This window comes from Pongo pygmaeus, chromosome 5, assembly GCF_028885625.2.
Source record: "Pongo pygmaeus isolate AG05252 chromosome 5, NHGRI_mPonPyg2-v2.0_pri, whole genome shotgun sequence".
NCBI lineage: Eukaryota > Metazoa > Chordata > Mammalia > Primates > Hominidae > Pongo > Pongo pygmaeus.
Genome location: NC_072378.2, coordinates 154,833,659 through 154,858,958, shown reverse-complemented (window position 1 = coordinate 154,858,958; position 25,300 = coordinate 154,833,659). Strand labels below are relative to the sequence as shown.

At 41.8% G+C, this 25,300-nt stretch overlaps 1 protein-coding gene across 3 annotated transcripts in view; it reads left to right on the top strand.

The window, feature by feature from the left end:
- Positions 1-25,300, top strand: part of IPCEF1 (interaction protein for cytohesin exchange factors 1) — a 208,627-nt gene that overhangs the window by 48,634 nt on the left and 134,693 nt on the right. The gene's annotated exons all lie outside the window — the stretch shown is intronic.

Here is a 25,300-nt window from a genome sequence, read left to right as displayed (position 1 = left end):
AAAAAAAATACAGGACAGAGAAGAGACAGTAAATATGCCTTCTCCAAGAACTAGGAGGGCGGCACCTCCCCAACATAATGAAGGGATTGGTCTTCAATAGGAAGAGAAGGGTAGCAGGTATATAAGGATGGTGTCTAACAGCTCTGTGAAGAACGGTGAGATGGTTGAATGATAGACAGCAGGATGTATTGGGGATGTGAAGGTAGAATAACTGCTGGTTTCTTCCATCGGTCGGGTGTCATTAAACACATGTGGTGAGCTCCTGTTATGTTTCAGGTAGTGTGCTGGGATTAGATGGTGAGCTCTGTCACCATAGAGTGGGGGGACAGATATTCATCTTAATCGTACAAATGTATCCAAATTTGTGATATTGATAAAGGCTGTGAATGAGCGGTTATTGGCATTCTGAGACCATGTAATGGGTAGTTTGACTCAGACAGCTCAGGGAAAGTTATCTGTGAGAGCTGGAGAGAGTGAGTACATGATACTTAGTAAAAGTGAGTTTCTCTTCTTTTTTAGAAATCACATTATTTAAAAGAGACAACTTATTTTAGCAAATATTGACCTTCCCCATGTCTCTTTACAAAACTGTCCTCATCTAAGGTGACTTAACATATTTGCAAGAAGTTCCTTTTTTTAAAAAAAAAAACAAATGTAGATGTTTACACTTTTAAAATGAGAACTGCAACCCATTTTTAGCAGATGGTCCTTGTGTTCCTGAGTTGCAGATGTCACACCTTATCATATCTAATTTAAATTGAAAAATAGTATTATCCTGTAAAATTGACAGCAAAGAGAACATTCTAAAGTATTATCATTTTACGAAGAATCTAGAAATTACAAATGCATATTAACTCCTTTTGTACCGTAATAGTGGTTGTGTATTCGTGATTCTTTAACAGTCCTTCAACACAAATTGATTAGTTTTATCCCCAGTTTCAGGTTGAACTCCCCTAAAAGCCATGCAAAGTAATGGCTAGTTTTATTAGTCAATATCGTTGATTTCAATTAAACAACAAAGATAGGCTTTGCTGAAAGAATGATGTTTATTCTCAGGATGTCTGAAATTAACATAAAGAATACTTTGTTCTCTGTTAAACCTCTATTGCCTTGGGGAAGAAGATTGGCTTCTGGATGAGTTTTGTAAAAAGATAAATTGGATGGTATAATTTTAAATGTGGAGCCCTCTTTAAAATATTTCAGAAAGGGCCAGGTGTGGTGGCTCATGCCTGTAATCTCAGTGGTTTGGGAGGCTGAGACAGGTAGATCACCTGAGCTCAGGAGTTGGAGACTAACCTGGTCACCATGGCGAAAAAAACCAAAACATCTCTACAAAAATTACAAAAATTAGCAGGGCAAGGTGGCACGCACCAATAGTCCCAGCTACTTGGAAAGCTGGTGTGTGAGGATCGCTTGAGCCAGGGAGGTTGAGGCTGCAGTCAGCCATGATTGTGCCACTGCACGCCAGCTTAGATCACAGAAAGGACATAAGTAAATTAATCATATCTTTTGGCCCCTTTCACCCTGTTCTAGTTTCTTTCCACTATTTACTACTGTCTGTTTACATCCCTCTCCCCCTAAAAATTGCTGAGACTGCTGGAGAACTGTTTTTATTTAAAGGGGCAACGTTCAAGCCACCCCTTACCTTTCTTCTTTTCAGTGGTGAGAGCCTCTTGGGAAGTTTTCTGTTTGCTTGCTGGTTGTGACTATTTGTCAGTGGGCAGATGTGAGGATGCCAAGTTGGAAAGGGCAGCTCAGTCATCTAACAGTACACAGAGGAGGCACTCAGTGCTGTGATCACACATTCATTTTTACTTACTCTGTTTTTGATGAGTGTTTGAAGCAAAGAGTAGGTTATAGTTAGCAATAAAGATGGTGAATGTACATCTAGATTCTTTTCACATTAAATGCAGATCTGCGAAAAAGTCTAAATCTAAACAAATTGTCTAGTATTTGTGTGATTTTATTATAATTTGGTGAAAGAGACTACTTGGCGGGTATGGGATTAAGGAAAACAGAAGTAGAAGACAGTTCTGGACCACAGTTATAGGCTTAAACTGTGTCTCTCCACACCCCCCACCCCTATTCATATGCTGAAGTCCTAACCCCAGTACATCAGAATGTGACTGTGTATTAGTCCGTTTTCACACTGCTGATAAAAACATACCTGAGACTGGGCAGTTTACAAAGGAAAGAGGTTTAATGGAGGACTCACAGTTGCATATGGCTGTGGAAGCCTTACAACCATGGTGGAAGGCAAGGAGGAGCAAGTCACGTCTTACATGGATGGTGGCAGGCAAAGAGAGAGCTTGTGCAGAGAAACCCCCATTTTTAAAACCATCAGATCTCATGAGACCCATTCACTATCATAAGAACAGCACAGGAAAGACCCCACCCCATGATTCAATCACGTCCTACCAGGTCCCTCTCACAACATGTGGGAATTATGGGAGCTACAAGATGAGATTTGGGTGGGGACACAGAGCCAAACCATATCAGACTGTATTTGGAGCTAGCCAGGGCCTTTAGAAAAGTAATTAAGTTAAAATGAGGTTATTATTATGGGCCCTAAAACCAAACCTGCGGCACCTTGATCTCAGACTCTGGCCTCAGTACTGTGAGCGGATGAATGTCTGTTGTGGAAGCCACCCAGTCTGTGGTATTTTGTGATGGCTGCCTAGCAAACTGATACAACCACTCACACGCAGCAACCTGCACAGAGGGGCATGAATACAAATGTGAATGTTATAGCAGGTGCAGGTTGAGGGAAGTGAGATATACAAAAAAAAAAGAGATTCAACCCAAGAGCTGGGTCTGGGCATTGGCTAGATATCTGACTTTGAGCAAGTTCCTTAACTTTTTGAGTTTCAGACTCATAAACTGGGCTCATGAGAACCATAAGAAACCTGCGAAGGCACTGGGACAGAGCCTGGCTGCTGGTAGGCGCTGCACAGTATCCATCCTCCCAGTCCTCTGCCCTGGCTGTGTGTGCTCTTTCCCAGGGGGCCCATAAGGTAAGGGTGCATTGACCCTGAGAGCTTTCTCACAGCAGGGTGTCATGAGCCATCTCTGGGTCTTAGTTTCTTGACTATTAATGGGCTGGGCACAGTGGCTCATGCCTGTAATCCCAACACTTTGGGAGACTGAGGCAGGAGGATGCCTTGAACGCAGGAGTTCAAGGCCAGCTGGGCAACATAGAGAGACCCTGTCTCTACAAAATAAATCAATAAAAATAAGTTAAAACAAAATAAAGCAAATAATTCAAACTAAAAAAAATAACAAACAGAAATGAAAGGATTGTGCTGCACTGTTAGACTCTAACTTGAGGTCATTCTGTCTCTGAAAGTTTATATTTTTAAAGAATTAAAGGAAGCGAGCTTGAGTGAGAAGACAAGGCAGAGGGTTCTGGATAGATCTGCTGAAATGTTAGTAAATTATGAGAAGCCAAGCACTGATGAGGTTAATGTAAGTGACGTGGAGTGACTTCCAGAGTTAGATGGCGGAGTGGGCAGGCAGGAGAAGGAAGCTGGGTGTATTAGGGTTCTCTAGAAGACAGAACTAATAAGATGTCTATATGAAAGGGAGTTTTTTAAGGAGAATTGACTCACATGATCACAGGGTGAGGTCCCACAATAGGCCCTCTGCAAGTTGAGGAGCAAGGAAGTCAGTCCAAGTCCCAAAACCTCAAAAGTAGGGAAGCCGACAATGTGGCCTTTAGACAGTGGCCAAAGGCCCAAGAGCCCTTGGTAAACCACTGGTGTAAATCCAAAGGTCCAAAAGCTGAAGAACCTGGAGTCTGATGTTTGAGGGCTGGAAGCATCCAGCATGGGAGAAAGATGGAGGCCAGAAGCCTCAGCAAGTCAGTTTCTCCCACCTTCTTCTGCCTGCTTTATTCCAGCTCCACTGGCAACTGATTGGATGGTGCCCATCCGTGTTGAAGGTGGGTCTCCCTCTCCCAGTCCACTGACTCACAGTTGATCTCCCTCACAGTCACACCCAGGAACAATACTTTGCATCCTTCATTCCAATCCAGTTGACACATAATATTAACCATCACACTGGGGGTAGTTTCAGTGGTTGAAAAGGAAAGCCCGGGATGGAGAACTATTAGTGATTTTTGTTTTTAAACCAGTGAGATGTGATTTTTGTGAGAAATTTTTCTGGTAGTATATGCTTGTGTATGCAGGATATATAGGTACAGCAGGAGGCAGAAAACAGAGATACAGGCAGAAGAATGAACATAGGAGGGCCTGAAAGATTGCTGTGGAAATGGACAAATGCACAGAGAAGAATGCTTGGTAGAATTACTGATGGGGTGGGAACAGCAGGGGAAGGAGAAAGGGAGCTCAAATCACTGAAAAGCAGATGACATGCCCCAGCCTATTGACCTCCTGCTGTTTTCTTGTCCCAAGACAGGCACCTGACTGGGTAAACTCTGAGATGGAGGGGGCCGAGTATCAGCAAGGAGGCACCAGCCTTCTCACATGTTTTCTTTCTTTCTTTCTTTTTTTTTTTTTTGAGACAGAGCTTCGCTCTTGTTGCCGAGGCTGAAGTGCAGTGGCACAATCTCAGCTCACTGCAACCTCGGCCTCCCAGGATCAAGCGATTCTCCTGCCTCAGCCTCCCAGGTAGCTGGGATTCCAGGCATGTGCCACTACACCCAGCTAATTTTTGTATTTTTAGTAGAGATGGGGTTTCTCCATGTTGGTCAGTCTGGTCTCGAGCTCCCGACCTCAGGTGATCTGCCCTCCTAAAGTGCTGGGTTTACAGGCGTGAGCCACTGCGCCTGGCCTTTTCTTATGCTTAAAAATCAGGCTGACTTGGTCTAGAAATGCAGATGATCATTTTTTTTTTCTTTTTCCAAACTGGAGATACAGGCGGGAAATTTCCGAGGTATAAACTGAGCGTGGTGTTATTAGGTCAGCATAGAGCCTTCAATAGGTAACTGACTGTCTATGGATTTGGTCATACTGGCCTCTTGCTTTTCAGGATCTCTGGCTTCTGATCCAAATACTTACACATCAGATCCAGAATCGACTCACACAAGCAAACCTTCATTCAGAATATATAAATGGTGATGTCTTCTTTTATTCATTTATTCAATGTTTACTAGTGTCCTAAGTAATGGGCTATGAGTTGGGAACACAGAGATGAATGAGATGCCAACCCTTCCTGTAATAATTCATGCTAAGTTTATCTGTCTATTAAATTGCATCACACAAAATTGAAAAAGAGAGTAATTTCAGGAAGTATTCTCAACATGAATAAAGTCTGAAAAAATTGGCATGAATACTATACTCTTTAAGGAAGAGCAGACTTTTGTTCTATCCTGGTGAAACTGCTTATTGATGCATTTTAAAAGTATATTTTATTTGTTTATTATTATTTTTTAATTAAAAAAATTTTGAGACAGGGTCTTGCTCTGTCACCCAGGCTGGAGTGCGGTGGCACAATCATGGCTCACTGCAGCCTCAAACTTCTGGGCTCAAGTGATCCTTCCACCTCAGTCTTCCAAGTAGCTGGGACCACAGGTGTACCCCACCACACCAGGCTAAATTTTAATTTTTTTACAAAAGTGGGATCTTCTTATGTTGCACCTGGCTGCTCTTGAACTCCTGGGCCCAGATCCTCCTGCCTCAGCCTCCTGAGTAGCTGGGACCACAGATGCATGCCACCTTGCCTGGTTAAGGAGTGCATTTTATTTTTTTTATTTGAGACAACGTCTTGCTCTCTTGCTCAGGCTGGAGTGCAGTGGCACAATCATGGCTCACTGCAGCCTTGACCTCCCAGGCTCAAGTGATCATCCTGACTCAGCCTCTCATGAATTAGGGCCACAGGTGCACCAACATGCCTCATTAATTTTTTATTTTTTTTGTAGAGAGAAGATCTCACTTTGTTGTCCAGGCTAGTCTCGAACTCCTGGACTCAAGCAATCCTCCTGCCTTGGTCTCTCAAAGTGCTGGAATTACAGGCATGAGCCACTGTGCCTAGCCAGGAGTACATTTTAGAGTAGGGCAATAGTTGTTACAGAAGAATGTATGAGAATCATGCTCTTTTTGTGTTAGTTCTCTTCAAAACAAATGATAAAAAGGAGAAGGGTGAATGAGCCATTCTTGTCTCTCCCCCTCCTGTATTATGTCATTAAAATTGGAGCGGTTTTGCAGAAAACAACCCTCTCGTATTCTGAGAGCTGATGGATATGTACACCAGTAATCAAATGACAAAGTGGAAAGTGCTATCATAGGCTGGGCGCAGTGGCTCATGCCTGTAATCCCAGCACTTTGTGAGTCTGAGGTGGGTGGATCACGAGGTCAGGAGTTTGAGACCAGCCTGACCAACACGGTGAAACCCCGTCTCTACTAAAAATACAAAGATTAGCCAGGCGTGGTGGTATGCCCCTATAATCCCAGCTACTCAGGAGGCTGAGGCAGGAGAATAGCTTGAATCTGGGAGGCGGAGGTTGCAGTGAGCTGAGATTGTGCCATTGCACTCCAGCCTGGGTGACAGAGCGAGACTCTGTCAAAAAAAAAAAAAAAAAGAAAAGTGCTATCATAGCTATAATATAGTTGCATTCAAAATCTGATGGGAACTTAGGAAGATTTACTAAAGTTGTTGGGTTGCTGGTCAACATTGCCTCACTAAAGATGATAACTAGTTATGGTGATCCATATATTTGGGTGTTGCAGAGTCGATAAACAAAATAAAGGAAGGTGGGAAAGGATAAGAAATAAGTAGTTATTAAGCATCTACTAAGTGCCTGATGACAACTGGGTAAATTCATGAAAATTATGTCACTTAATCCTTACAAGCACCCTGGGTCCTAAGTTATAGTCACTTTTCAGTTGAAAAATCTGAGACTTGGGCCAGGCACAGTGGCCCACGCCTATAATTCCAGCACTTTGGGAGGCCGAGGCTGGGGGATCGCTCAAGCTCAGGAGTTCAAGACCAGCCTGGGCAACATGGTGAAGCCCTGTCTCTACAAAAAATATAAACATTAGCCAGGCGTGGTGGCACATGCCTATAGTCCCAGCTACTTGGGGGGCTGAGGTGAGAGGATCAGTTGAGTCTGGGATGTTGAGGCTACAGTGAGCTGAGCTCATGCCACTGCACTCCATCCTGGGAGATACAGCAAAGCCCCCCTTCCCCCCCAAAGAAAAGAAAACAAAAAGCTGGGACTTGGAGAGAATAATAGTTTATCCAAAGTCCTACAGCTAGTGGAGGTAGAAGCAGGATTTCCATATGTGTCCAGACTCCTCCCACCATATCATGTGGTTACACCTAAATGAGACAAATAAAGCACACAAGAAAGAGGAAGTGGGCAAATTTGGTTTTGCCGCTTCTCAAAATGAGCATGACTCAGAGATTTCTGACAGCAGAACCTAATGGTTTGTGGAGTCAAGGTCTATAAATGTTTCTGTTACTGGATTCAGGAGATTTAACTCAATAACAGAAGCTAGCTGTCAGATAAAGACTTGAATAAACATTTCTTTGCATTGGTATATAGATCCACAAATGTGAGCAATGAGAACTCTCTGGATGGTTTCCACAGAAAATGAAGTGTAGTTGAATCTCATTTATTTGGAAGTTGTCTATCTATAAACTCACACATCCAGCACACAACAAGGAATCAGCAAATCAGCAAAACTCCATGAGTGCTCAAATAGATGTCATAACCAACAAATCGTAAATCTCAGGCACCACGCTGTTTATTCACTTCCAAATGCCTTCAAGCTCTCAATTAGAATCTAGATTTAAAATATTTAGTATAATTTTTTTAACCTTTTGGGAGTATAAGGTATTATTTATTTTTACTTATTAGTACTACCTCCTTTGAGATACTTAATCTTAAAATGAAGATGAGTGATTCTTACTTTTTATATGTCCTAGTCCAATTTGAGACTATGATGAAAGCTGTAAATGCATATATCACATTAAATTATGCACACAATTTCAGCGATCATGACCCCTCGAAGTCCCAGGACTCAATAAATAACTCTGGGATATAGAGTAATAGATGTGCCTTTAAGAATATTACATAAATACTGTTTATTGTAACTGAGCCTTTGACATGGATTGAGAACCAGCCAGTTGGGTTTAAGTATTCCTAGCATTAAATAGGAATGCAGCCTGTTCTATGCTGCAGATTAAACAAGTGCTTTCGTAGCCTGGAGAACGGTACACCCACAGACACATTTAACAAAACACTGTGCTAATATTTCAAGGTTTAAGGGCTGCCTGGATCAGATGGCCTCAACTCTTGTGCCCAAGAGTCTCATGCCCGTTTGGGAACATCACAAACCTCTAGATCCTACCAGTAAATGGCCCCAGGAGATGACGACGCACGTAAGAATGCTGGTCCCTTCCCTCATCATTCCTTCCTCATATCTCAGCTGAGTCCAAACTATAATGTGAGGGATCAGGGATACACATGTAGACCATAGACTATGACAACAATGATTTTAACCGGTAAAATCTAAAAAGGTATAACTACATGTCGATTTCAACTCTAAAATTTAAATACAGCATATATGTAGTATTTTAAGCGTGATTAATATAACTTTTTGGTGTATGTGCCAAGATAATTGTCTGCAAAATATACTTTAGTAAGTGGCCGAGTTAACTTGTTTTATAGATTTATTGATTATAAGCCACTTAAATGTGGAGCTAAGTCTAACAAAAGTCATTACTTTGGGTTTAGAATAGCTGGTCTGTAGCTCTTCCTTTTCAGTGGTCAAGTAACGTCAACTTCTCCATTAAAGCCACTCCTAGTTCATAACAATAAAAGCTATTGTTTTCAAATATAACAATCTTTATTTACTTACCTAAAGAAGTAGAATGCTGTCAATTTCATCCAAGAGTAATTTGCTGAGGGGCATAAAATGTCTGCTTCTTCAAAGCTCATGCGGAATATGGTGTTTATGTGTTGGACTTTATGTTTTTTTGGGGGTAGGGGGAAAAATCTACTTTGCTTCTTTTTTGTTGTTGTTATTGATGTTGTTAGTGTTTTTTGTTTGTTTGTTTTTAGACACAGGGTCTTACTGTGTCACCCAGGCTGGAGTGCACTGTTGTCATTATAGTTCAATGCATCCTTAAACTCCCAAACTCAAGGAATCCTCCCACCTCAGCCTCTCAAGTAGCTAAGTACTACAGTGCACACTACCTTGCCCGGCTAATTTTTACATTTTTCTGTAGAGATGTGGGTCTTCATATGTTGCCCAGGCAGGTCTGGAACTCCTGGCCTGAAGCAATCCTCCTGCCTCGGCTTCCCAAAATTCTGGGATTACAGGCATGAGCCACCACATCTGATCATTTGTTTAAGAAAGAAAGAAAAAAGGAAGCCATGTCTCTCAATACCTATATTTAAACAAATAGAAAATAAATATTTTCAGAGGCTCAGTTGAAGAATCATAATAAGTAATAATACTCTATGTTTAACCTAAAATTGCATCTGCTTTGGACTTTACCCACAAAGAGGTCTGCCTGCATTTCAGCTTTAATGAAGTTGTGAAGTAATTGTTCTTTCCTTTTGGGAGGGAAGACAAAACACCGTTCGCAGTCGTGGGAGAAACGCTTCCTCCATGCATGGGGCTTGGAAAATGAGTGGTGAGGTGAAGTCTTCATTCACTTCGGGGCTTCGTTTTTAAAGTAATATGCCAACTGATGAATTTTATACATGATTCGGGCACAGAATTGCTAAATTTTTGCAAAATTGAAGAGTATAGATTCACAGTTTTCCAAGTTTTTTTTTTTTCAAGTCATAGACTACTTTCTTTTTTCTTTTCTTTTTTAAAACATGTTATGGTATTTGCTTTATTGCTTATCTGTCCTTTTATCCATCCCTCTATCCATCCATCAATCCATCTTTAATTTTTTATTTTGTTTCATTTTAAGTTCCAGGATACATGTGCAGGATGTGCAGATTTGTTACATAGGTAAATGTGTGCCATGGTGGTTTGCTGCATCTATCAGCCCATCACCTAGGTATTAAGCCCAGCATGCATTAGCTATTTTTCCCAATGTTCTCACTACCCCTACCTCCCCTAGAAGCCCCAGTCAGTGTGTGTTGTGCCCCTTCATGTGTCCATGTTTTCTCATCGTTCAGCTCCGACTTATAAGTGAGAGCATGCAGTGTTTGCTAAGGATAATGGTTTCCAGCTTCATCCATGTCCCTGCAAAGGACATGATCTCATTTGTTTTTATGACTGCATAGTATTCCATGATATATATGTGTCACATTTTCTTTATCCAGTCTGTCATTGATGGGCATTTGGGTTGATTCCATGATAGACTCTTTGAATGAAAGTATGCCCTGCAGCCCAAGTGAAACTGCTAAGTGTGGACCCGCCCACCTCCCCTAGGCTCTCAGCAATTGTCCCCTGGTCTCTTCTCTCAGCTGCACAGAGCCTTGCTTATTGTTGGACATGGAGTAGCTTTATCCCAGCTTAATGAAGCACTCATGGGAGGACTGAGAGGGGCTTTAGGATGCTAACCACTGACAACAGGATTTTAAGGCATGAATGATTCACAACTGATTTGTGAAAGAAATAGCAGTATTTCCTAAACTCTTTGGATTAACATCCTGGGATAAAGAGCAACATTGGCATTCTTCTTCCTTAGATTATGTGTGTATGCATGAGCACAATGCTAATACTGGTAATCTTTTTTTTTTTTTTTGGGATGGAGTTTCGCTCTTGTTGCCCAGGTTGGAGTGCAATGGGGCTATCTCAGCTTACTGCAACCTCCGTCTCCTGCGTTCAAGCAATTCTCCTGCCTCAGCTTCCCAAGTAGTTGGGATTACAGGCATGTGCCACCATGCCTGGCTAATTCTGTATTTTAGTAGAGATGGGGTTTCACCATGTTGATCAGGCTGGTCTCAAACTCCTGACCTCAGGTGATCCATCTGCCTCAGCCTCCCAAAGTGCTGGGATTACAGGCGTGAGCCACTGCGCCCAGCCCACAATGTTGGTAACCTATATAAGAGTTACTCATTCTCTGTTGAAAGAAGAGACTTAACCATTCTTCTCTCTTTAAAGGAAGACTGCTCTCCGTTTTCTTTGCTTTCTTTGGGTTTGAGTCATTTTTCAGTTGAATTAGCAGGGCACAGTCTGTTTCTTCAATGAACAAATAACAATGCCCTCTTGATTCGAGATTATATAATTGACTATAATAACTCATGAAATGTTTGCAAAGTCAAAGTGAAACTGCTGACTTAAATTTAGTTTAAGTTATGATTAAGAGGTTCTCTAGGAACCAACTCTGCAAAGACATTTTGGGGACCACTTGGGAAACTGTTAAATCAAAGTGGTGTGTATTTGAAAGCTTATTACAATATATTTTGTAACGTGTTCTCAAAATGTTTTCTTAGAAAAAGTTTTTATAGCTCTCTGAAATTGAGCCAGAGGATCCTGAATCTGACATTTTTCTTTAACTAACAGTGAATTTTTAGTTGAAACAATCTTTGCATTCTGCCATTTATGTAGCTTTTATTTAAAATAATGTAGAAATGCTAAACGATGCAATAAAATATTTTGGATAACCCTACCCATTGAGCCTCAAAAGTGTTCCTGACCTTGTTCTTAGAAGCACTTCTGTGCTTTATATGCTGGTTTTCAAACACTGAAAATGTTCATCTGGACTTTCACATTATTCTGCACCCTGGGACCTCACGCTCAACAGCTGAGATAAGAAAAGAATGCTCTTCAGAGCACTGCGGCTCATTAGAGTGCTGTCCAAAATCTCATCCATGCCTGATAAAGTTAGTGGAATGTCAGGGCCTCTACTGTGATGCAAGGATCTAAATGTGACTTCTCAAGCAGCCAGAATATTAGCTGTCATCCCCATCCATGCAGAGCTCTAAGACTAGGCCTTGCAGACACAAAACTGTATGTACAGAATGACCCTTGTTATGTTACAAATTTTCAAAATGAATAGAAGAAAGTGGACAGGAAATACACAATGAGTTCACAGTGGGTACCTGTGGACCTGGGGATGATGGTGATTTTTGTTTTCCTCTATTAACTTTTTCTTTTGCATTTTTAAGCTTACAACAATGCAAATATGTATTTGTAAATGTCAAAACAACATAGTTTTCTAAAAAGTGGAATAGATGCTGTAGTTATTGGCAGAGCCAAAATCAGAGTGAGGACATGGTGACCATGAGCCCTGAATGTAAGCTACCCAATAGCATTGCCAGATCTGCATGTCAACCTGGGGTTTAAAATATGCTCATGGTAGGGGTGCTGAGTCAGGAACCTGCTACAAGCCAGAAGGACCAAACACCTAGAAAGGTAATGACTTTGGGCTGGGCACGGTGGCTCACATCTGTAATCTCAGCACTTTGGGAGGCTGAGGTGGGTGGATTGCATGAGCCCAGGAGTGCAAGACCAGCCTAGGCAACATGGTGAAACCCCATCTTTACAAAAAATACAAACATTAGCTAGGTGTGGTGGTGTGTGTCTGCAGTCCCAGCTACTCAGGAGGCTGAGGCAGGAGGATCACCTGAGCCTGGGGAGGTTGCGACTGTAGCAAGCCATGATCACGCCAGGCTGGGTGACAGAGTGAGACCCTATTTAAAAAAAAGAGAGAGAGAAAAGAAAAGAAAAAAAGAAATGTAATGACTTTGGACCAGTAGGGAAGCAGAGAGAGCAGCACCATCTTATATCACACATTTAGGATCTGCATCCAACCCTTCTGCATCCAATCCTCCTGACTTCCACTGTGGCTGGGGCCCTGTCAGCCTTTCTCACTTTAATGTTCTTTCTCTGTTTTTATCCAAAACCATTGAGGATGATATTCTTTTTTTTTTTTTTTGAGACGGAGTCTCTCTCTGTCGCCCAGGCTGGAGTGCAGTGGGGTGATCTCCGCTCACTGCAAGCTCCGCCTCCTGGGTTCAGCCATTCTCCTGCCTCAGCCTCCTGAGTAGTTGGGACTACAGGTGCCCGCCACCATGCCTGGCTAATTTTTTTTCTTTTTTTTTTAATTTCTTTTTTTTTTAATTATTATTATACTTTAGGTTTTATGGTACATGTGCACAATGTGCAGGTTAGTTACATATGTATACATGTGCCATGCTGGTGCGCTGCACCCACTAACTCATCATCTAGCATTAGGTATATCTCCCAATGCTATCCCTCCCCCCTCCCCCCACCCCACAACAGTCCCTGAAGTGTGATGTTCCCCTTCCTGTGCCCATGTGTTCTCATTGTTCAATTCCCACCTATGAGTGAGAATATGCGGTGTTTGGTTTTTTGTTCTTGCGATAGTTTACTGAGAATGACGATTTCCAATTTCATCCATGTCCCTACAAAGGACATGAACTCATCATTTTTTATGGCTGCATAGTATTCCATGGTGTATATGTGCCACAGTTTCTTAATCCAGTCTATCATTGTTGGACATTTGGGTTGGTTCCAAGTCTTTGCTATTGTGAATAATGCCACAATAAACATACGTGTGCATGTGTCTTTATAGCAGCATGATGATTTATAATCCTTTGGGTATATACCCAGTAATGGGATGGCTGGGTCAAATGGAATTTCTAGTTCTAGATCCCTGAGGAATCACCACACTGACTTCCACAAGGGTTGAACTAGTTTACAGTCCCACAAACAGTGTAAAAGTGTTCCTATTTCTCCACATCGTCTCCAGCACCTGTTGTTTCCTGACTTTTTAATGATTGCCATTCTAACTGGTGTGAGATGGTATCTCATTGTGGTTTTGATTTGCATTTCTCTGATGGCCAGTGATGGTGAGCATTTTTTCATGTGTTTTTTGGCTGCATAAATGTCTTCTTTTGAGAAGTGTCTGTTCATGTCCTTCGCCCACTTTTTGATGGGGTTGTTTGTTTTTTTTCTTGTAAATTTGTTGGAGTTCATTGTAGATTCTCGATATTAGCCCTTTGTCAGATGAGTAGGTTGTGAAAATTTTCTCCCATTTTGTAGGTTGCCTATTCACTCTGATGGTAGTTTCTTTTGCTGTGCAGAAGCTCTTTAGTTTAATGAGATCCCATTTGTCAATTTTGGCTTTTGTTGCCATTGCTTTTGGTGTTTTAGACATGAAGTCCTTGCCCATGCCTATGTCCTGAATGGTAATGCCTAGGTTTTCTTCTAGGGTTTTTATGGTTTTAGGTCTAACGTTTAAGTCTTTAATCCATCTTGAATTGATTTTTGTATAAGGTGTAAGGAAGGGATCCAGTTTCAGCTTTCTACATATGGCTAGCCAGTTTTCTCAGCACCATTTATTAAATAGGGAATCCTTTCCCCATTGCTTGTTTTTCTCAGGTTTGTCAAAGATCAGATAGTTGTAGATATGTGGCGTTATTTCTGATGGCTCTGTTCTGTTCCATTGATCTACATCTCTGTTTTGGTACCAGTACCATGCTGTTTTGGTTACTGTAGCCTTGTAGTATAGTTTGAAGTCAGGTAGTGTGATGCCTCCAGCTTTGTTCTTTTGGCTTAGGATTGACTTGGTGATGCGGGCTCTTTTTTGGTTCCATATGAACTTTAAAGTAGTTTTTTCCAATTCTGTGAAGAAAGTCATTGGTAGCTTGATGGGGATGGCATTGAATCTGTAAATTACCTTGGGCAGTATGGCCATTTTCACGATATTGATTCTTCCTACCCATGAGCATGGAATGTTCTTCCATTTGTTTGTATCCTCTTTTATTTCCTTGAGCAGTGGTTTGTAGTTCTCCTTGAAGAGGTCCTTCACATCCCTTGTAAGTTGGATTCCTAGGTATTTTATTCTCTTTGAAGCAATTGTGAATGGGAGTTCACTCATGATTTGGCTCTCTGTTTGTCTGTTATTGGTGTATAAGAATGCTTGTGATTTTTGTACATTGATTTTGTATCCTGAGACTTTGCTGAAGTTGCTTAAGGAGATTTTGGGCTGAGACAATGGGGTTTTCTAGATATACAATCATGTCGTCTGCAAACAGGGACAATTTGACTTCCTCTTTTCCTAATTGAATACCCTTTATTTCCTTCTCCTGCCTAATTGCCCTGGCCAGAACTTCCAACACTATGTTGAATAGAAGTGGTGAGAGAGGGCATCCCTGTCTTGTGCCAGTTTTCAAAGGGAATGCTTCCAGTTTTTGCCCATTCAGTATGATATTGGCTATGGGTTTGTCATAGATAGCTCTTATTATTTTGAGATACATCCCATCAATACCTAATTTATTGAGAGTTTTTAGCATGAAGGGTTGTTGAATTTTGTCAAAGGCCTTTTCTGCATCTATTGAGATAATCATGTGGTTTTTGTCTTTGGTTCTGTTTATATGCTGGATTACATTTATTGATTTATGTATATTGAACCAGCCTTGCATCCCAGGGATGAAGCCCACTTGATCATGGTGGATAAGCTTTTTGATGTGCTGCTGGATTCAGTTTGCCAGTATTTTATTGAGGATTTTTGCATCAATGTTCATCAAGGATATTGGTCTAAAATTCTCTTTTTTGGTTGTGTCTCTGCCTGGCTTTGGTATCAGGATGATGCTGGCCTCATAAAATGAGTTAGGGAGGATTCCCTCTTTTTCTATTGATTGGAATAGTTTCAGAAGGAATGGTACCAGTTCCTCCTTGTACCTCTGGTAGAATTCGGCTGTGAACCCATCTGGTCCTGGACTTTTTTTGGTTGGTAAGCTATTGATTATTGCCACAATTTCAGCTCCTGTTATTGGTCTATTCAGAGATTCAACTTCTTCTTGGTTTAGTCTTGGGAGGGTGTATGTGTTGAGGAATTTATCCATTTCTTCTAGATTTTCTAGTTTATTTGCGTAGAGGTGTTTATAGTATTCTCTGATGGTAGTTTGTATTTCTGTGGGATCGGTGGTGATATCCCCTTTATCATTTTTTGTTGCATCTATTTGATTCTTCTCTCTTTTTTTCTTTATTAATCTTGCTAGCGGTCTATCAATTTTGTTGATCCTTTCAAAAAACCAGCTCCTGGATTCATTAATTTTTTGAAGGGTTTTTTGTGTCTCCATTTCCTTCAGTTCTGCTCTGATTTTAGTTATTTCTTGCCTTCTGCTAGCTTTTGAATGTGTTTGCTTTTGTTTTTCTAGTTCTTTTAATTGTGATGTTAGGGTGTCAATTTTGGATCTTTCCTGCTTTCTCTTATGGACATTTAGTGCTATACATTTCCCTCTACACACTGCTTTGAATGCATCCCAGAGATTCTGGTATGTTGTGTCTTGGTTCTCGTTGGTTTCAAAGAACATCTTTATTTCTGCCTTCATTTCGTTATGTACCCAGTAGTCATTCAGGAGCAGGTTGTTCAGTTTCCATGTAGTTGAGCGGTTTTGAGTGAGATTCTTAATCCTGAGTTCTAGCTTGATTGCACTGTGATCTGAGAGATAGTTTGTTATAATTTCTGTTCTTTTACATTTACTGAGGAGAGCTTTACTTCCAAGTATGTGGTCAATTTTGGAATAGGTGTGGTGTGGTGCTGAAAAAAATGTACATTCTGTTGATTTGGGGTGGAGAGTTCTGTAGATGTCTATTAGGTCTGCTTGGTGCAGAGCTGAGTTCAATTCCTGGGTATCCTTGTTGACTTTCTGTCTCGTTGATCTGTCTAGTGTTGACAGTGGGGTGTTAAAGTCTCCCATTATTAATGTGTGGGAGTCTAAGTCTCTTTGTAGGTCACTCAAGACTTGCTTTATGAATCTGGGTGCTCCTGTATTGGGTGCATATATATTTAGGATAGTTAGCTCTTCTTGTTGAATTAATCCCTTTACCATTATGTAATGACCTTCTTTGTCTCTTTTGATCTTTGTTGGTTTAAAGTCTGTTTTATCAGAGACTAGGATTGCAACCCCTGCCTTTTTTTGTTTTCCATTTGCTTGGTAGATCTTCCTCCATCCTTTTATTTTGAGCCTATGTGTGTCTGTGCATGTGAGATGGGTTTCCTGAATACAGCACACTGATGGGTCTTGACTCTTTATCCAATTTGCCAGTCTGTGTCTTTTAATTGGAGCATTTAGTCCATTTACATTTAAAGTTAATATTGTTATGTGTGAATTTGATCCTGTCATTATGATGTTAGCTGGTTATTTTGCTCGTTAGTTGATGCAGTCTCTTCCTAGTCTCGATGGTCTTTACATTTTGGCATGATTTTGCAGTGGCTGGTACCGGTTGTGCCTTTCCATGTTTAGGGCTTCCTTCAGGAGCTCTTTTAGGGCAGGCCTGGTGGTGACAAAATCTCTCAGCATTTGCTTGTCTGTAAAGTATTTTATTTCTCCTTCACTTATGAAGCTTAGTTTGGCTGGATATGAAATTCTGGGTTGAAAATTCTTTTCTTTAAGAATGTTGAATATTGGCCCCCACTCTCTTCTGGCTTGTAGGGTTTCTGCCGAGAGATCCACTGTTAGTCTGATGGGCTTCCCTTTGAGAGTAACCCGACCTTTCTCTCTGGCTGCCCTTAACATTTTTTCCTTCATTTCAACTTTGGTGAATCTGACAATTATGTGTCTTGGAGTTGCTCTTCTCGAGGAGTATCTTTGTGGCGTTCTCTGTATTTCCTGAATCTGAATGTTGACCTGCCTTGCTAGATTGGGGAAGTTCTCCTGGATAATATCCTGCAGAGTGTTTTCCAACTTGGTTCCATTCTCCCTGTCACTTTCAGGTACACCAATCAGACGTAGATTTGGTCTTTTCACATAGTCCCACATTTCTTGGAGGCTTTGCTCGTTTCTTTTTATTCTTTTTTCTCTAAACTTCCCTTCTCACTTCATTTCATTCATTTCATCTTCCATGGCTGATACCCTTTCTTCCATTTGATCGCATCGGCTCCTGAGGCTTCTGCATTCTTCACGTAGTTCTCGAGCCTTGGTTTTCAGCTCCATCAGCTCCTTTAAGCACTTCTCTGTATTGGTTATTCTAGTTATACATTCTTCTAAATTTTTTTCAAAGTTTTCAACTTCTTTGCCTTTGTTTTGAATATCCTCCCGTAGCTCGGAGTAATTTGATCGTCTGAAGCCTTCTTCTCTCAGCTCGTCAAAGTCATTCTCCGTCCAGCTTTGTTCCGTTGCTGCTGAGGAACTGCGCTCCTTTGGAGGAGGAGAGGTACTCTGCTTTTTAGAGTTTCCAGTTTTTCTGCTCTGTTTTTTCCCCATCTTTGTGGTTTTATCTACTTTTGGTCTTTGATGATGGTGATGTACAGATGGGTTTTTGGTGTGGATGTCCTTTGTGTTTGTTAGTTTTTCTTCTAACAGACAGGACCCTCAGCTGCAGGTCTTTTGGAGAACCGGGCCAGCCGTGTGAGGTATCAGTCTGCCCCTGCTGGGGGGTGCCTCCCAGTTAGGCTGCTCAGGGGTCAGGGGTCAGGGACCCACTTGAGGAGGCAGTCTGCCCGTTCTCAGATCTCCAGCTGCGTGCTGGGAGAACCACTGCTCTCCTCAAAGCTGTCAGACAGGGACATTTAAGTCTGCAGAGGTTACTGCTATCTTTTTGTTTGTTTGTGCCCTGCCCCCAGAGGTGGAGCCTACAGAGGCAGGCAGGCCTCCTTGAGCTGTGGTGGGCTCCACCCAGTTGGAGCTTCCCGGCTGCTTTGTTTACCTAAGCGAGCCTGGGAAATGGCGGGCGCCCCTCCCCCAGCCTCGCTGCTGCCTTGCTGTTTGATCTCAGACTGCTGTGCTAGCAATCAGCGAGACTCCGTGGGCGTAGGACCCTCTGAGCCAGGTGTGGGCTATAATCTCCTGGTGCACCGTTTCCTAAGCCCGTCGGAAAAGCACAGTATTCGGGTGGGAGTGGCCCGATTTTCCAGGTGCCGTCTGTCACCCCTGGAAAGGGAACTCCCTGACCCCTTGCGCTTCCCGAGTGAGGCAATGCCTCGCCCCTGCTTCAGCTGGCGCACGGTGCGCTCACCCACTGACCTGCGCCCACTGTCTGGCACTCCCTAGTGAGATGAACACAGTACCTCAGATGGAAATGCAGAAATCACCCATCTTCTGCGTCGCTCACGCTGGGAGCTGTAGACTGGAGCTGTTCCTATTTGGCCATCTTGGCTCCTCCTCCAATTTTTTGTATTTTTAGTAGAGATGGGGTTTCACTGTGTTAGGATGGTCTTGATCTCCTGACCTCGTGATCTGCCCTCCTCGGCCTCCCAAAGTGCTGGGATTACAGGCATGAACCACCACGCCTGGCTGATATTCATTTTAACAACATTTTAGGTGGTACATACGTTTTGGTCAAGGAGAGATACAGACAGAGTTTTTCCTGGGTGTTGGTAGTTGTCAAAAATGAATCTCTAGCCTGGGAGTTTCTAGGGCGTGCAGTGGAGTTGAGGGTGGGCTGAACAGGTGAAAAGATGTGGCGCTGGCCTCTAGGAGAAGCAGAGAAGGCAACAGTGGATCGGAGAAGTGACTTTTGTGTTTCACAGTCCCCTGTCTTCTTTACATTCTCTTCTTATAGCAGCTCTTCCCCTGCCTGTGGTGTTCCTGTCCTCTTGGTGCCCTCTGGGTGGTCAAAACCCGACAAGAGCACCCCTTGGAACCTGCTTGCCCCAAAGGGCTCCTTTCCCTTCACTTCTGTCTTGTTCCCTTTCTTCCCTATCTCCCTGTGCTTCCTTTATCCTCATGAAATGTATGCACAGAGCCCACAGCATATTTAGACTCAGAACACTGAGAAGTTTGAGAGTAGTAGCTGTCAGCTCCTTCATATAGCTAATAATTTGGGACAAATATTTTGAACAGTGTCAGGGAAGACGGTGTGCTAACATGACCTGCTACGTTAGGTGGCGGCCAGCCAACTGCTAAGAGTGTGTGTGTGTGTGTGCGCGTGCGTGTGTGTGTGCGTGTGCACATGTGTGTGACAGGTAGTCACCTCCTGGCTGTCAGAGAGCTCCAGACAGTTCAGGACAGAGGCATGACCGGGAGTATTGCAAGAGTCCCAAAGTCCTGGGGAAGGGAGTCTAAACTTCTCTGCAGTTTTGGTTTAGACATGTACAGACTTAGCTGATGGGCTGCGACCCGCAAAAGGCTGGACTGGAGGGAGAGCCATGGGGCCACTGGCAAAAGCCAAGATGAGCCAAGAAGTCTAGCAGTGTGGAAAGAGGCAGCAGATCCTTGTGCGGGCGTCACTGACCTAGACCCTCTGTGCTCTCTGTTCCCCGAGCAATGCTCACAGCAAAGTGTGTGCCACTATGGAAAGTCCTCGTCAAAGTAATGAGCAGAAAGAGGTGTGTGTGTGTTGGTGGGGGGGTGCGGTGAGATGGGGGTGTCCAGAGGAGGTTGGGGGCAGCATGGCAGCAACCCATGAGCAATGGAGTGGCAGCTGCCAACAGAGCAGTCAACAGCAGCCAGAGAGGCAGATGCCAGGGCGTTGGTCTTCATTTGTAAGAACAGCACCACCTTCACAGGGTTGCTGTGAAAATGAAATATTTAATGCATGAGCAGCATCTAGCACATGACTGTACAAATTAAATAATCAAAGCTTAATAAATGTTGGCTATTAGTACTTTTTTTTTTTTTGAGACGGTGTCTCGCTCTATCACCCAGGCTGGAGTGCAGTGGCGCAATCTCAGCTCACTGCAATACCAGCCTCCTGGGTTCACGCCATTCTCCTGCCTCAGCTTCCCGAGTAGCTGGGACTACAGGTGCCCGCCACCTCACCCGACTAATTTTTTGTATTTTTAGTAGAGACGGGCTTTCACCGTGTTAGCCAGGCTGGTCTCTATCTCCTGACCTCATGATCTGCCCGCCTCAGCCTCCCAAAGTACTGGGATTACAGGCATGAGCCACCATGCCCGGCCAAGTACATTTTTTAAAAAATAATTTTTATATTTTATTTTTTAAAAGAGATGGGGTCTCACTTCGTTGTCCAGGGTGATCTTGAACTCCTGGTGTGGTAGGACTTTCTCCTTAGTTCAGCTAAAAACCAGGTTCTTGTCACACAACCGTGAAAGATTAGGCTCACAGACACTTTGAAGGGTGAGAAGGGCAGGGTTTACTGGACAAAAAGGAAATAAAAAGGGAAACAGGGACTCTCAGCAAAGCGAGAGTTCTGCTGATAGGCTTCCTGCCTCACAGACTGAGTTCCCAGTTATCACCCCAGAACAGGGGAAGCCAGAATCCTCCCCTCTGCAAATGGCGTGAAATTCATGGCTGCACCCCAGTGCACATGCCTCCCTGTGCACAGGCCGGTCGAAGGTTCTCGGGAAAGCCCTTTATACTTGTCTGTCTCACTGGGGTCAAACGATCCTCCAGCCTTGACCTCCTAAAGTGCTGGGATTACAGGCATAACCTATTGCAACCAGCCTCCAGTACTTTTATCATTGGTGTTTCGGTGAGATTTCCTTACTTTTACCTACTTCTACTTATTTTCAAGTGGTTACATAGTTTGATTTTACATGACACAATAAAAAGGATTCGGCCCAGTTTTTGTTTTTAAGCAGATAAATTGCTTCTTAGGATGTATTTTAAAGGGTTAGGTTATACCTGAAGTGGGTTGAACTTGAGCAAAGTTTTAAAAATAATTGTGTCTCAAAGTTGAATAAAAGAATTGGGCCCCAATGTCATTCTTTGCTTTAAGAGGATTGTGAGAATAACTAATAACAATTAGGAGGTTAATATATTATTGAAAGTGGTAATTTTACCAGTTTTGAACTCATGTTCAAAGACATAATTGGAATAATTTTCAATAGACATCAGTCTTTATTTCTCAGGAAATTACAGTGATTAAATTAATGGCAGGCAGCCTCTCTTATTATTATTTGAAGATAATAGGAGTCTGTTGAGGATTAGTGGGGAAAAATGAATGATACATGTTCTATTAAAGACTTCACAGTTGAAACATTTCTTGCTGCTCCCTGTCTTGCCACAATTTATATATTTAAGCACAGTCATCAATGCAGCTTCCTTTACTGTATTTGGCCTAAAAAATAATTCAAATGAAGAATAAGAATAATGCTTTTCTTGGGATTAAAGTATAGTTTTCTTTTAGGGGGTGCATAATATGCCAATTCAAAAGAAAGTCATGTAATGCTCGAAGAGCTCTGTGGAAGTGGAAAAGATAGTTCATTTTTCTCTCTGAGTATTTTTCAGGAGTCTGTTCCTGCTTCTTTATGAAATTGAACACTGCACAATAACAATAATATCACACTCGTTATTCAGACATTTTAAATGGCTCTAATTGCTCTTTTGCTTTGAAGTGAGATATTCAGATCATTGAGTGTTAGAGAAATGGTGCATGGATGAAGCAGTAAATGGATCTTGATCTGTTATCTTAGCTTGAGGCTTAGTAAAGTGGTTTTTGTCAGTGGACGATTGCACCCTACTTTCTTGAAGATCTTTCGATACTGAAAGTGATTGAGATGGTACATCTGAGTCTGATGCCACCCAGATAAGCATCTGCAGTTGCGCTGACCTGGACTTGGGTGGTATTGCTTTTTAGATATCAGTATCACTCTAAACCTTGTCTGGCTTTTGCCGGCTTCAGTACCCTTGACCTATAGGTTGGGAAACCTGTTTGTTTCTCTTTCCGGCTGGAATGTCTATTTAGAGATTCATGTTATAGGTTGTGACTCAAGTTACATACACCGATTCCCAAACTTTTCTTGACTTGATTCTAAACTAAACAACACTGCGATTGTGAGGCCCCCAAGGCAAAAAGTAAATAAGAAAAACTACCTAATTTAATATGCTAGAAAGTTTTTGTAAACATACAGATGACTACATCAGGAAATACTGTTTTCATTGCTTTGGAATGTAGGAGGAAGTGACATAAGATCTTGTTCTGTGGAGAAAGAAGGAGCTGGCATATTATTAGTTGCACCAAAGCAAAGGCAAAAACATGAAGAAAAGCCAATCACTTTGAGTGTTAGCTTACTCAATACAGCTAACACTCATTTATTTTAACATATCGCCCACTTTTAAGTTAATACCCATTTTTTCCATTGTTTCTGGTTTAACTATTATAATTTGAAATAATTATGGTTGAAAAATGTTTAGATAAATCATGATACCTCACTACCTTGTAGTTTAACACAACAAAATAAGAACTGTAAGGCAAAGAGTTTGGACAACAGGGAGTACAGGTTACAAAAGAGAAAAAGGGATCTAGATTTATTTGACCTGAAAATAGAGGGTTTCTTACTCTAAGGTGATTTTTACAGTAATTCTATACTTACATTTTGGCCACTGAGCTAGACTTGCTGGTTGTATGAACTTGGATAAAATTCTATTCAAAAGAGGAAAGATGAGCAAAATAAAAAACCTACCTCATGGGATTGTAGTGCAAATTTCATAAATTAATCCACATCAAAGCATTTTGTAAACTGCAAACTGTGACACTAAATTTACTTTATACGAGGCAATCACTAAGTGTTACTAAGTGATTGAAAGAAAATATTAATCCAACCTGTTAGGTGGTTTTCCTAATGTATAAAAAGAAGGAAAGCATTCCAACCTGTGAGTACCTCTGCCAAAAATGTTTAACTTAGTTGTGAAGGAACAATAAGTCAAATCCAAATTGAGGGGTGTTAGGCAAAGCAACTGGCCTGGGCTCTACAAAAACATGTCGTGAAAGGTAAAAGGAGACTGTAGACATGCCTTGGTGATCCCTGATTAAGTCCAGGATTTAAAATAAAATATAACAAATCTTCCACACTGAAACAGACATCAGTGATACAATTGGAACATTTGGACTGTATATTGCTTGCATTTTGTCAATTTAAAATTTCCTGAGTGTGGCCCAGTGCGGTGGCTCAAGCCTATAATCCCAGCGCTTTGGGAGGCCGAGGCGGGTGGATCACGAGGTCAGGAGGTTGAGACCACCCTGGCTAACATGGTGAAACCCCGTCTCTACTAAAAATACAAAAATTAGCCGGGCGTGGTGGTGGGCACCTGTAGTCCCAGCTACTTGGGAGGCTGAGGCAGGAGGATGGCGTGAACCCAGGAGGCAGAGCTTGCAGTGAGCCGAGATTGTGCCACGGCACTCCAGCCTGGACGAGAGTGCGAGACTCCATCTCAAAAAAAAAAAAAAAAAAAAAAAACCTTTCCTAAGTGTGATCATTATTTACAACTATGGTGGGATCATTGCTCTTAGGAGGTACATGCTGAAGTATATAGGGGTGAACCATCTTTATGTCTACAAGTGACTCAAATGGTTCAGCAAAATATTTAGATATGCAGAGAGATAAAGCAAATGTGGAAAAGTGTCATAATTTGGGAATCAAGGTGAAGGCCATCTAGGTGTTCATTGCTACCTATTCCTACAACCTTTCTATAGTTTTAAACATTTTCAAAATAAAATTTTGGAAAAAAAATTTAAAAAGAAAAAATCCAAGTACTCAAGTAGATTGAGTTATTAAAATACAGATCTTGAAATATGTCCTTTACAGAGCATGTTTTCCTACAATTTTATTTTTCTGTGAGATGCAAATACATAGATTTAAAAAAAATCTGTTTTTATAAATGTATGCTTTTAAGCAATGAATAGAATTATTGTTACTAATTTGAAATATATTCCCACTGGGCTCGGTGCTGTGGCTCATGCCTGTAATCCCAGCACTTTGGGAGGCCAAGACGGGTGGATCACGAGGTTAGGAGTTCAAGACCAGCCTGACCAACATGGCGAAACCCTGTCTCTACTAAAAATACAAAAATTAGCCAGGCGTGGTGGCGGGTGCCTGTAATCCCAGCTACTCAGGAGGCTGGGGCAGGAGAATCACTTGAACCTGGGAGGCGGAGGTTGCAGTGAGCTGAGATTGTGTGCCACTGCACTCCAGCCTGGGCCACAGAGTGAGACTCTGTCTCAAAAAACAAAAAACAAAACAAAAAAACAAAAACAAAAAGAAATATATTCCCACTGGAAAAATTCCAGGAAAATAGATAGAAGTTCTCAATCTATGTGCACATCTTTTGTGGTATTTAAAAGTGAAGTAAAAATGTATCATGGGGTGTGTTGAAAAGGACAGAACATTATTTTTACTGTCCTCTTCAGAAAAAATTCAATGTTGAGGATCTCAGTTTAATGATTTTTTGATAATTTGCTACCCAGATCTTCTTTCCTATGAGAGAAAACTTTTGTTTTCATATTTTGAGAGAGACAGTGGGAAGTTATTGTTAGCAGAGGTGAATCTGTGCAGATCTGCACCAATTTGATTCTTGCCTCTTTGAAGGAAAGAATTCGATTGAGGGGCATGACTTAGAGTGAGAGACTGGGGCAAGTTTTTGAGGATTGAGAGCTTATTAAAAAGTTTTAGAGCAAGAACAAAAGGAAGTAAAGTACATTTGGAAAAGTGCCAAGCGGACAACTTGAGAGATCCAAGTACCCTGTTTGATCTTTGACTTGGGGTTTTATACATT